This window comes from Adiantum capillus-veneris, chromosome 4 (assembly GCF_014529385.1).
Source record: "Adiantum capillus-veneris isolate H3 chromosome 4, ASM1452938v2, whole genome shotgun sequence".
Taxonomy (NCBI): domain Eukaryota; kingdom Viridiplantae; phylum Streptophyta; class Polypodiopsida; order Polypodiales; family Pteridaceae; genus Adiantum; species Adiantum capillus-veneris.
The window spans coordinates 63437347-63451144 of NC_140934.1; the positions used below are offsets into that span (position 1 = coordinate 63437347).

The 13798-nt window shown below is 41.6% G+C and overlaps 1 pseudogene across 1 annotated transcript in view; it reads right to left on the reverse strand.

Annotated features, from left to right (window-relative positions):
- Positions 1-1623: 1623 nt before the first annotated feature.
- LOC147459303 (uncharacterized) overlaps positions 1624-13798 on the reverse strand; it is a 32531-nt pseudogene continuing 20356 nt past the window's right edge. The window contains exons 3-9 of the transcript XR_015187848.1: positions 3254-3438; positions 3029-3148; positions 2898-2954; positions 2736-2798; positions 2600-2662; positions 2503-2520; positions 1624-1920 (exon numbers count right to left, since the gene is read on the reverse strand). The product of XR_015187848.1 is annotated as an uncharacterized LOC147459303 (transcript). The remainder of the gene's footprint in view (positions 1921-2502; positions 2521-2599; positions 2663-2735; positions 2799-2897; positions 2955-3028; positions 3149-3253; positions 3439-13798) is intronic.

The following is a 13798-nucleotide window of genomic DNA, read 5'->3' on the forward strand; positions in this document are numbered from 1 at the left end:
TGACCATTCTCGTGGCTAAAGAGAGAGTTGTGGTGAACGCATGAAAGGGGTCCAATATCACCAGGAGTTTTAGACACGTTCTCATGATATGAAAATAGGGTAGAATGTATGTTTTCATAGACATAAAGATCAAGTTCAATCACAATTTAGAAACTTTAAAATGAATGTTCTAGTTCCTTCATAAAAATGCTTGTTCTAAAGTTAGAAATATTCCCTTGACGTTTCATTCTTAGAAACATCATTGCATTGTGAGAAAGTAATTCATACGATGAGAAAAATTTACGATCATTACTATTTTTCATTTAAAATTCTAAGTAAGAAAACCTACTTTACATGGTTAGAAAGTAAACTTTTCATGGCTAAGTGACTAACATGAGAAAAATTCATAGGACCTTTCTAAGATAATAAAGTCATTTTCTCACAACATAAACATCATATTCTCATCATCGTAAGAAAAATTTCATTATGATAATACAATTTTGCTATTTTTATGATTAAAATAATTTTCTCTATTTAAAATTATACTCTTGAATAATATACTAGCTAAGATAAAGGGGCCATATTAACAACCTTTACGGTGGTGTCGAGTGAAAAACGTGGTTGCTACATGATTTTGATGACTTTGTGCCCAAAAGGCCGATGAGACAAAGATCATGTTGCTACAAAGATTTGGGCCATGATGGCGTCTTTACAAACATGGACAACAGAAAGCAAAAATTTTCTCGTGAAAAATAAAGGGGTTCAAGATGCGAGACAAGCATAGGCTTATTCACAGATGCGGACTCACATGGACTCGAGCCTGCTCTCAACCAATAAGAGGTTGATTTAGCTCTCAAAAACCATCCCACCAAATAGCACTCGATGTCTTAGAATTGGTGCTTTTATTTAAGTTGTTTTAAGCCCCGTCCGTTTTCCTACAAGGGACCATCCCATTATTGGCCCCCGTACCCTAAAATTGTATATTTTGATACCAAAAAAGTCAGTTTCTCTCTCACACCTTTCTATCACCCAAGTGTGGTAGATTGGTAATGCCACTTCCCTCTTGAATAACAATCTCTCTCACACACACCTTTCTATCACCTAAATGTGTGGTAGATTGGTAATGCCATTTCCCGCTTGAATAACAGGTCTTGAGTTCAACTCTCATCGTGTTGGATAGATCTTTAAGGTCTCTTGGGATAGTTTCCCACGACGTTTAAATACTCTTCTTCTTTTCTCTCTCTCTCTCTCTCTCTCTCTCTCTCTCTCTCTCACACACACACACACACACACACACACACATACACATACACATGCTTTTATGGATTATGTATGTATTTCCTCAAAACCATCTTACATATTCTACCTATCTAAACAAAATCTCCTAAGACCTAGAAATTGTTCAAAAATATGAGCACACTTTACTTTTCATAAGATTCTTCAGTACGCCATTTAACATCTTACAAGATAAAGAAACCAAAAGTGAAACACAATTTTACAGAAGTACGTTAATTTTGATTGGTAATTTAAAGCAATATATATTGTAAAACATTTACTGTAACAAAGTTGGAAGATATACCATAAAACTTAAATCAACATTATAACTATCATTCAATTCCAACATCAATTCTTACTATGAATTGATTAAGATAAAAAAATCACGTCTTGAGTGGCAACAAGCCCTATCCGTTGATTTACATGTACCTTTCCCAATGCAATTACCCAAGAAACTAATGTGTCCAACATGACAATCTTTGATGTAGACCCTTTTACATCCACAAAATGTACGTTGTTTGCTTCTTATATTAGCTTCACCTTAGAAGATAGGTTTCCATACATGGCATCCACATCATTTTTCCCTGAGTACTTCATGACAATTGCTTCCTTGTCCTCCTTTGTAAGGACATCTAAATCAACACTACTCTTGCTTTTGATGTCACCCTAATAAACACCCAAAGAAGTAATTATTTTTGTACAGGTTGAAGATAGCAACCAAGTAAATAAACACATAAATAACAATACTAAACACAAATTAAATCACACCCCTGTGTAAAAAAAGATAACTTCCATACTTGAGCATCTCTATGTCTTTCTTGTCTCACTTTCCGTTTTAGTGTTGTTTGCTTTGTAATGTCAATATTTACAATCAAAGACATTTGTGTAAGCTTAACCTTCAACTTTCAAGCAAAACACTTATAATCAAAGCTCCATAATACACTACAAAAGTAATTCTTGTTACATAAGTTTACTTAAAGAAGGAACCTCTAAAACTTTGAGCGTTTAAGTATAAATTCATAAATGTAATACTCAAAAGGAGTGAGAATTCAGCTTATATGTATAAGCATGCACAAGTGGCAATTTACTATAGCATGCATGAGCACCTCATTTATAAACGCACTAAAAATATATCCTTCATACAAGTCAAGTCTCAAAAAACCAAGGTAAAAAGCCATAAAGATAACTCCAATCTCAATCTCTATATCTAGAAGGAGCTTTCACAAGACGTCCACGTCTTCCTCTTACAATGGATACTTGTGATTCCTGCAAAAAATTGGATAACTTACAAAACATTCTTTATACAAAACAATCTATATTCAACTTAAAGAGAATGAGCAATCACCTTAGTATCTTGTTTGGAACTTTGAAGACCCTTGTTGTTAGCATTTGTGATATCACTCAACGCCTACAATAAAACATTACTTTAATCCACTTGCACTTGAAAACCAAAGAAACAAACTCAATCTACAAGTAGAAACCTTTTTCTTCACACTCTTTTCAAGCTCTTTTGAATTTGTCCTCTTTTTAGAGCTACCTTCAACCTACATGTGACATGTAACAAGACTCAAGTCGAGAGTTGACTTGTATTTAAATACATACGATTCTAAATTTTGATGTATACAATAAAATAGAATTCTTACGAGGTTAGAGTTTAAGTGAAAAAACTTTTTCCTCAAATTTTCGTCTACTTCAATGTCCTACAAGATTCAAAGCAAGAAATCGTGTAAAGTTCCAAGACACTTTACATAGATGTACATACTCTTCAAGTTACATTCTCAAAATCACTAGAAGCTTTAATTTCTTGAGCTGCACTCTCATCATCTTCTTTCGTCTTGAAGGCCTCTTTTTTGCAAAGTGTTGCTTGTCTTGCAAGATTAGAAGTCATATCAATCTATCAAAGAGAAATAAAAACACATGATGTTGAAAGAAACTAAGACCATAAATCAACCCAAATAAGCATCTTGTAATTCATGATTGCATGCATGCTACACATTACCGAGTGATATTCATGAACTAGCTCATCGACTAGGATGTTTGATCTTCCAATTTGCTTCTCCATAACTTTGAAGTATTGGCAAACTTAGCATTGTCGTCGTTGACAACATTCTCTTCACAAGTCCTTGAAGCTATGAGTGCACACGAAGACGTGATACTCATTTGACCATGAGTGAAGTGATCATCCTAAATAAAGGAACAAGAGTTTGACAAGTAAATAGATAAGCAAAACAATATAAGAGTAAACATATTATTGCTTTTCACATTATAATAAGAGATAGAAACCACTTGAAACACGTATCTCATTATTTTGCAGATGAGAGAAGCTCTCTTTCTCATTCTCATTAATGCTCGGTTCATCAAAAGTCTAGACAAATAGCATTCTCATTAATGCTCGGTTCATCAAAAGCCTAGACAAATAGCATTATCACTATCTTTAATATAAGATTATCCTCGCACAACGAACTCTTTTGCAAAGCACTTATAACAAATAGCTTTGTCCAAGAAAACAATGAAATCAAGATCTGTAAGCTAAAGTTCAATACCTCTTTGATTGTTACACTTTCATGGCTGGACATTTTTTCTTCACTTTCGCTCAAGCCGGTCAATATCTAAACATTAAACACTTTGCATTCATGTCTAACATGTGAGATGTATCTAATGGTTTAAAGCAAGTAGAAAATTGCTCTTGCTTTGTGCAATATCCTACCTACCCTCTCATGGACGATGCAATGTACAAATGTAATTTTACACATTTAGAAACAATGAACTTTGGCAAGCTGCATACTACTTGAGTAGCACTACCCATAATCAACAACTACATGTATTATTACCTCCTCCTTTTCAAGTTTGTCAATATTGGCATCACTTAAACATACACATGTTTCATTATTTTCCTGTAACATATCAAAATGAAAGTATTTATTAAATCAAAATGTAGTTTTAATTAACATTCCATTATGAATATTTTTCCATTGCATATACAACATAATGCCAAAGCACTCCAAGTTGCAAGCATAGGTGATAGTCTTGATAGACATCTTCACGTCAAGGGCCTTTTGGTATGAGTTTAAAACCAAAGATAGAATGCAATGCAACATTTGTAGCACTTACAATGAGAACAAATATAGGAAAACACATGTCTAGAAACGAACGTATCTGCATAAATTTGCATGTGAGATCAGCCTCAACAGACCAGCTGATTCCCCAATTGAGGGTGCCTATACCACAACCACCTTGGCCTTGAGAGCCTCATCAATAGCTAGTGTGAGGTTCCAACGATGGGACCAATGGTGGCTTTTGAATTAGGAGCCGCATGAGATCTGAGAATTGCCACACTAGAAGCCTGCCACATATTTGATTTTAGGAATTGACAAATATGTGGGAGAGTGGTGAAGGAAGCTGGCTAGGAGGAGGGAAGGAGGCTGCGATTCCCAGCCAACCAAAACTCGACCATTTAGGTCCTGCCAAGGCTATCAATCCTGTCCTCTCCCCTATCCAACTTATAGTTGAGGCCTTTAAAGTCTCTCCATTTAGAACCCTTTTTAGGCTTTCTTTCGGCAACCAATGATTTGCAAACAAAAGTAAAGTAAATGCCAATCTAGCAAGGTGGGGCAAACCTCTAAAGGGTGGTTGGGACTCCGTGCACATGTATAAGCTTGAAAGAGAAGCGAAGAGAGAGAGAGATTGCGACAAGGAACAACTTCATCATCATATACAAGATGTGTACAAGGAGGAAGCCGAACGCTTCTTGTTGTTGCGCTTCTCCCCTTTGCCTGCCCTTGCCATTACTAAACCTCACCCCCCTCCCCCCTTGTTTGCACTGCCAACCTCTCACCTCCTCCGTGTGCGGTGTCGTACAACACCCCCCGCTGTCTGCTGCTTGTGCCCCCCTGTTGCTACATGTTCCCCTCCCTCACGCTGCCATTCCCCTCCCACCCTGCTTGTCACAGGCTTGGGCACCCCAAGTCGAGAAATCCGACATGACACACGAGAGAACCACTTAAAATACTTTACAACTTTAAAAACTTGAGTCGACACGGCCCGACGTAGTTCCGTGCCCAGAGATATTGGCCCCAAAACCTGGCGTCCCTTTCGGTATTCTTTTATTATATTAATGCTTAAGCAAAGTAAAATTACCGAAAGGGGTCCTCTGCTCTCAGACTCCGCGTCCAGATGCTCTGAAGAGTGAGGCCCCTTGGGCTTTATTTATTCTTACAAGGGATGGCCCCAAAAGCAGTAAACTCAAAAGCAAATTATCCCAAAAGCAACTTGGTTCAAAAATTGCCAGATAAAACATTAGTGTAAATTTCAAAAATCCGTACAAGCCACATCATCAGCCACCTCAAAAAGCTGGATTCCGTACAATCTGCCACGTTAGCCTACCAACACGTTAGGATTCCATATTGCTGCCTGTCAGTGCATTTCGCATGCGTCCGTACTACCAGCTATCAACCAACGTCCGTATTGTCCTCTACTCTTGGGTGGTCATGCCACGTCACCATCTCCATATGTGTGTGTGTGTGTGTGTGTGTGTGTGTGTGTGTGTGTGTGTGTGTGGGCTTGCTTTATTTTAATGCCTTTATGTCACTTGGGTCCCATCGGACGGGGTCTCATAAGTTGGTGGGAACTTCTTCCGCTTCTTCTTCTTCTGTTGTTCTTGCTTCTTAGGGTTAAGGCCCCTTAGCCGGGATTTGCAGGTTGGTGGGAACTTCTTCCGCTTCTTCTTCTTTTGTTGTTCCTGCTTCTTAGGGTTTAGGCCCCTCAGCCGGGATCTGTAGGTTGGCTCCGTTCTTCTGTGACTTGACTGTCACGTGACACATCCAACCCTATGTGTCCGTGGACAAGCTACAGCATGATCAGGGTTCAGTCAATACAGTCAGTCTAGATTAGAAGTGATCTGGCACTTTTGTGAGTCTATTCGTAGGCCGTGCATGCCCAGTGACTTAGTGTAGATGCATATCCTCTGGTTGCACACAGCATGATCATCAATATTTCCATCAGAATCCATTAGAATCTGTTAGGGGAATTTTTCCAATGCATTTAGCCTATTTTCCCTATTTTTGACATTTTCACTTATTATTTTTAAGCAACTTCCCAACAAAAGTAGGTAGGGCAATTTTGCTAAGAAAATATATAGGCAAACCCAAGTTAGCACTTTCTGGCAGAAGAAGCAGCAGGAGCTCTCCGCTCAACAGGCATCTTCTCAGCAAGAACCCCGCAGTACCCTCAGCATCCCTTGGCGTTTTTGGTTTTCCCTCATCGCCCACACTCAGCCCTAGAGTTTTTGCAGATCGCTGGCACCTCCCCCTGACCTGGCGTTTCCAGTTTACCACCATCGCCAGCACTTCCCAGATTTGCCTAGCGTTTTTGCTAACGATTACCAGATCTGCCAGCGTTCTCATTTTTAGCCTTAAGTGCAGCAAATGCAGCAGCGTTTTCAGCCTTAAGAATAGCAGCAGATTCAGCCCTAAGCACCTGCAGGTACCCCCATTTTCAGCATCCCAAAAACGCAGCAAACCAGCGTTTTTTAGCAGTCTAAAATCAGCCCCAAAATTCAGCAGATAGAAGACCACAGATTTCAGCCCTAAAGTCGTCGTCATCATCCCCGTCGTCGTCACCGACATAGTCCCAGGTTGCATCAGTCCATTGCATCGTCATTGTACCACTTTGTGCAATCAATAGTAGACCACTCTCGCCGACGAGAGTGGGGCCTTCGGAGGAGGGTTTTACAACGTCTCTGGTGTCGTATCTCTCTTCTCTCTCTATCTCTCAATCTCATTCACTTGCACACACAGTGTCCATTCACTTTGTTTGTGATCATAGCACTTTCCATTAAGAACGGAAGGCTCTCCCTTCCATAAGAACTAAAAGGAACCTTGAGCACAGTTCGGAGCACTCATCTTGAGCAAAGCGCAAACAATCATTCCGCTGCACCTAACATTGACACGTCAGGAGTTTGTGACATCCCCCCTTCTTGAAAGAAAGTAATCGTCCGCGATTACAGAGCAAATCTGCAGAACAGCTCAAGTTAGCTCAAAAATTTCCGAGGGACATTTCGAGGGACAATCTGAGGGTGAACTCTTCAACTTTTGACAAATTGGGCACTTGTGGACATAGTCATACACATCCTTCCTTAATTTAGGCCGAAAGAATGACCTCTCAAAGCTTCTCCAAAGTACTGTTGATACCTCGATGACCCCCAACAAGTGAATCAAGAGCACCATGAAGGAGAGCCGCTCTTTGTTTTGTTGTGATGCAAAGGCGACCCCTGTATAAGAGCCAACCGTCCTGAAGAGTGTAATAACCTGGTTCTCCTGCCAAGGCCAAATTGTAGAGAGTGCTAAACTCAACGGAGTCACGATACTCCGCTTTCATGCTATCCAAGTCCATGCCCTAAATCTCCAAGATTGTGGCTGACTAGATGGCCTCTACTATGTCAGACTTCCAGCTAAGAGCATCTACAATTGGGTTGTGCTTGCCAAGCACATACTCTATCATGCCACTGAACCGTTGAAAGATGTGTCTTGACAATCGCTCCAATCAGCACTAGGCATGTTCTAAAGCCATTTGAGGGCTTGATGGTATGTTTTAACTGTGAGCTCTCTACCATAAATAAAGTGCTTACAATGTTTGAAAGCCGAAACGATTGCGAACAAATCCTTGTCGTAAATGTCATGCGAAGCAGATAGAAATAGCTAACAAGATCTAGCTTTATGCTCTTCACAAATCCTTTACACCCGATGGGGTCCCAACCAACCCTCTCAAGGGCCCCCACACCGTTGCCGATGTGGTATTTGCTTTTAATTGCAATGATGGAATGTACACAAATGTTACTTGTATACAAGACTCTAGACTCTGAGAATGGGGAAGATGGCACCAATAACTCTCCGAAATGGAATACCTCCGGGGCTGATGTGAATTGTTGATGTTGCGACTCGATGGAGAGGCCAGGAATGCACCGGGAATTGCCGGGCTGAATTGGCCTCACCAATTGAAGAGGCAAACCTAGCTGAGATCTGGACTGGTATTGGAGCAGGGAATGGCTCCTGATGTGGCCCAATGATGGCTGCAAAACAGGCTGAGAATTGCCTGATTTGGATGAGGAAGAATGTCCTTCGAGATGGGGAATCGGAGGAAAATGAGAGGGGAATGGGACAGCCACAAATGGGCTGCCAATAGTGACCTCAATGGGAGATGGAAAACTGAGATGGCTCCCAATGTGCAGCCGGTGAATGGGCTGCAATGAGGGGCTTCAATTGGCGTTCCGTAGGGCGATGAAGGCCAGCCAGGAGGGGCGCCTATGGCTGCTGAGATGGATCGCCTACTGGTTGCTCAAACGCCATGGGAAAAGGCAGGAAACGCAGATCGCCAACTGCTCGAGAAGACGCAGCTCTCAACCCTTTTGAAAACGCCAACCATGAGCAATAAAAGAGGGCACCCAAACTTCTGGGAAATGGAGGGGCAGGCATCCTTTAAATAGGCAAGGGGTTTTCCTTTTATATTTTAGGAAGGGGATGCATAAATCGAGATTTGACAAAACCAAATCCCTAAAAATAAATAATGCACATTTATGCCAACCTTGGGACCAATCTAGTCCTTACTTGGTGACCCGGTGATCTGATGGACTTAGGAATTCAACCACAATTGTCGCCCAAGAAGCTTCTAACTTCATGACCATTCTTCAAATCGGGCCAATCACGTATAGTCTAAATCTTGGCCGGGTCCATTTGTACTCCTGCTGTGGTGAGACGATGTGTCCCAAAAAGTGTATCTCCAGTAAGAAAAATTCAATCTTCTTGGCATTGATTACTAACTTGTGATCTCGCAATGCCTGAAAGACCTGTAGCAGATGTTGTCTATGTTCTGCCTCATCCTTGGAGAAGACTATAATGTCCTCAAAGAAAATGCCAACAAAAGATCTGTACTCTCTGAAAATCCTATCCATCATTCGGTTAAAAGTCGATGGAGCATTCGTAAGGCCAAAAGGCATCACCAAAAATTCATATAAACTGAAGCTCGTCCGAAAAGTTGTCTCGTAGACATCTCCCGACGCAATTTGGATCTGATGATATGCGCTTTTCAAATCGGTCCTGCTGAAACAAGAGGATCCCTGTAATCTATCAAGAATATCATCGATCCTGGGAATCGAAAATCTGTTTTTGATGGTGATTTTATTGAGAGCTCTATAATCAATGCACATTCTCCAAGATCCGTCTTTCTTTAAAACCAACAACTACGGAGAGCAATAGGTTGAAGTACTTGGGTGGATAAGACCCTTTTCCAAAATGTCTTTCACTTGTTCATAATCTCTTCATTTTGGGCTCGGCTCACACGTTAAGGTGGCCGGTTCGGTGGTGTGTTTCTAGGTATCAAATCAATAGTATGATCCTCAGGACGAGATGATGGCAACTCGCCTGGCAGGCCCTCTGAAAAGCAATCGGCATGAGTGTGGAGAAAAATCTTGGCATTCTTTATTAAGGTCAAAACATAGTCGACCTTCAATCATCATTCAGTTCTCTCTAGAAAATCGAGTAAAGAAACTGAATTTCATCAAGTACGATCTCTTTGCCCTTCATTTGTCAAAGTCGCTTTCTCAGCTCGATAGTCAACCATGGTGTTGTTCTTGTGGTACCAAGGGATTTTGAGGAGGATGTCACAACCTTCCTAAGGGCATTACGTAGAAGTCCTCGTGCCCTAAATAACCCTGATATTGCAAACAAAGTTTTCCAATGATTAGTGTAATGGCAACATCCCATCCGGATGCCCCTAGAACTTCCTCCGCCAATGGCCTCAGCCTGTCAGGTGTAATTCCAAGTCGAGCCGCCAATTTAAGTGAAAAGAAGTTAGCCTTGGCTCCTCCATCAAAGAAAATAAGGGCTTCCTGATCTTTCACTTTGCCCTAAGTGCAGCAAAGTTTTGTACTTTCATCCATCCGATTCGGATCGGGCCCCATGCAATGTGGTACCAGTTTTGTTTTCATCTGCCTTTTCTGCCACGTTCCTCTGCTGCTCTAGAACTCTCTGGCCTATCTTCAGTCTATTCTTGCTCTGCCTTTTGGGGCACTTTAAGGAGATGTGTCCAAATTCCCCGCAACCAAAACACTTCCCCTCTTTGAGATAGATAGCCCTTTCTCTAAGAGTTAGTCGAGGGCGTGTATCTTTCTTTTCTTTGTCATGGGAACTCTTTCTCTTTCTACTTTCATTATGAGAGATCTGTTGGTTCTCTGAGTCAAGATCTCATCAGTGGGGTAAGTCAAGTTTCCCAAATGTATCGCAAAACCCCGTTTCGCATTGACCCATCAATTCTTGAATAGAATTCGATTTTTGTTCCAGGCAGTAGTCTCGGAACTCTGTAGGGAGTCCGCAGCAATACGCTCAATCTGTATAAAAGAGACTTTATAAATGAAGAGGTTGGTAAAAAAGAGTTCCAAAATGTAAGGTGCAGCGGAATAAATGTTGTATTTTCTCAAGATTAGTGATCTTTACTGCTCAATGTTCCTTTTAGTTCTTAGGGAAAGAGAGAGCTTTCCGTCTGTAGAGTGTTGTGGTCACGAACAAAGTGAGTGGATTGTGCGTGCAAGTGAATGAGACTGAGAGAAGGAGAGAGAAGAGATACGACACGGAGAGGTTGTAAAACCCTCCTCCGAAGGCCCCACTCTCGTCGGCAAGAGTCGTCTATTCTTTGATTGCACAAAGGTGTACAATGCGTATGCAATGGACAGATGCAAGTTGGACTATGCCGATGACGATGACGGTGATGACGACGACAACTCGATGGTGGCTGAAATCTGTAGGCTTCTAATCGTTGAATTCGGGAACTATTTCGGTGGCTGAAAATGACTGTTTTGGCTGCGTTTTTGTGGCTGAAAATGGGGGATCAAACTGCAACTGAATGGGGGCGGATCGGCTAATGTTCTACTGCTGAAAACCTGCGTTTTCTGCTGCAGTATGGCTGAGAATCAAAAACGCTGAGGTTTCTTGCTGCTGGTCAAAAACGCCAGGCAGCTCTGCACTTGAAAACCAAAAACGCTGGTATGCTTGACTTGCTGATCTGCTAGCGTTAGCATACTGCTGAAAACGCTGGGAAATTCAGCAATGCTGGCATTAGCAAAAACGCTAAGGGCTGGGCTGATGCTGAGGTTCAAAACGCTAGAGATTGGTGTGGTTCTGTCGCGTAAAAAACACCGAGGTTGGCTGATCTACTGTTGGGACTGTCGCCAGAAGAAGGGGAGAACTTCAGGGCGAGGATACTCTATGAAAAACGCCAAGGTGATGGGAGGTATGGCGATGGGGGGTCATGAGGGGGAGGTACTGCTGAGAAGTTGCCTGTTGAGCGGGAAGCTCGTGCTACCTCTTCTACGAGAAAGTATGAACTTTGGTTTGCTTATATATTAACTTAGCAAAATTGCCCTACCTACTTTTGTTGGAAAGTCACTTAAAAATAATAAGTGAAAATCCCAATAAATAGTAAAATAGGCTATATGCACTGGAAAATTCCCCTAACTGATGCTAATGGATTCTGATGGGAATTCCGATGATCATGATATGTGCAACCGGAGGATATGCATCTATGCTAAGTGACTCGGCATGCACGGTCTACGAATAGACTCACAAAAGTGCCAGATCACTGCTAATCTAGACTTGATCGGACTGACTGAACCCTGTTGTGGTGTAGCTTGTCCACGGACATATAGGGTTGGGATGTGTCACGTGACATCCCCTCCTTTTCAAAGCGAGGTACTGGTACCGAACTGTATGGCGTCGAGGGAGATCGCCAACAGCATCCGGAATCCTGGAAGGGACTCTTCGCCGGCCCACTCTGATGTGTGGGATGTGCGGTACTTGAACTCCATAAAGGTCTGCAACGCTTGCTTCTTTGGGCCGCGCCGAAAGCGACACAAAGTCTTCTGAATCTCCTTTGATGCTTCAACTTCGTCGAGTATCCTGATTCTTTCGTCTTCAAGAATCTCCATGGCTGAAAATTCCTGAAACCATCTCCAACACAAAACCATGAACATACCCATTCCATGTAAAGTGAAGGAAAAAAATCTTGTCTTCACTAAAGACTGTGTATGCAATGTAGATGAACATAGAGACGGAGTGACAACCCGTTCATCAAACACATGCAAACAATGCGGTCGAATCTTTTCTGTATGATCGAAATCAATCAACTATGGCAAATCACCATGGAAATGCCCATGCTTTGTGCTCATACAATCATGTGCTCTTTCGGAAACTGTGTCATGCCAAGGAAGAAACATGAAATGTGACTTCCTGACATACAAACTTTTCAACTTTTCACGAACAATCCGCATACATTCGTGCTCATCCATGAGAGAACGTGCTCAACATACCATATGTCATGCCTAGAAAAAGGGATCACATAACGATGCTGACTAAAATACAGGAAACCTTCACGAATGAAACACTCTAACAATGCGTGCGTATCAATCATGCGAACACATAATACTTCCTGTGAGGGTTCCTTGGACCAAGGCTCGAGAGTCAAGATCGGTTCGTCCTGAATGATCGACTCGTCCTGTGGGGATTCTTTGGACCTCGACTCGAAAGCCAAGATCGGATCTTCGTGATTGATCGAATCTACAACGAGGTTAGCTTTGCTAGGAAAAGCATCCACTAACACATCATCCTTGTGAACAATCACATCTTGTTCATGCAATTCATCATGCTTGTCTTTATCATCCAAATCATCATGCAAATCATGGTCAATCAAATCATCATCATGCTTCACACAATCATGCAAATCCTGTGTCATGCTGTGGAGAAAGAGAGACTGAGAGAATCTCCTTATCCTGAATCCTTTCAACCTTGTCCTGCATATTAGCAATGAAGATGGAGAAGGAGAAGTATCCACTCCATGAAAGACAGTAGGAGAATCACTTTTGGCATTGAGAGTTAAAGTGCTAGCCTCCCAATCAAAGAGAGGGTTTATTTCAAGGAACCATTTCATGCCTAAAATCATATCACATCCTGAGAGAGGAGAAACAACAAATCTTCTAGTGAAGGCAGTCTGTTGAATTGCAAATAACACATCAAGGCACTCCTTCGTGATGAGAGCGTCCATACAAGGACGAAAGCCAGAGACCTCGATAGGAGATCTCTGACTAACTTCGAGACGGGCTCTGTCAACAAGAGAGGGACTGATCACATCATGCATACTACCTAGGTCAAACAATATGACAAAACGGTGTCCCGACGTACGACCATACATTTAATGATAGAATCATCAATGGGAGGGTCCTGAGAAACTTTAGGCACAATCGTGTTACCATTCATTGCATTGACTGATGTAGTGGGTGTTGTGGGTTCTTTAGATTCATTCGATTCAAGGTTAGGACATGTTCTTTTTATGTGACCCTTAATGTGACAATGAAAACAACGACCTTCCTTAGAATAAGTGCTTTGTTCTTCCGAAGTGATGTATCCTCCTACAATTCCTTGTGCTACCTTTTCATATGGAGTAAGCTTAGGTTTAGAAATTGTGTTAGCCTTACCCTTAGATTCATTGGAAGAATTCTTTGATG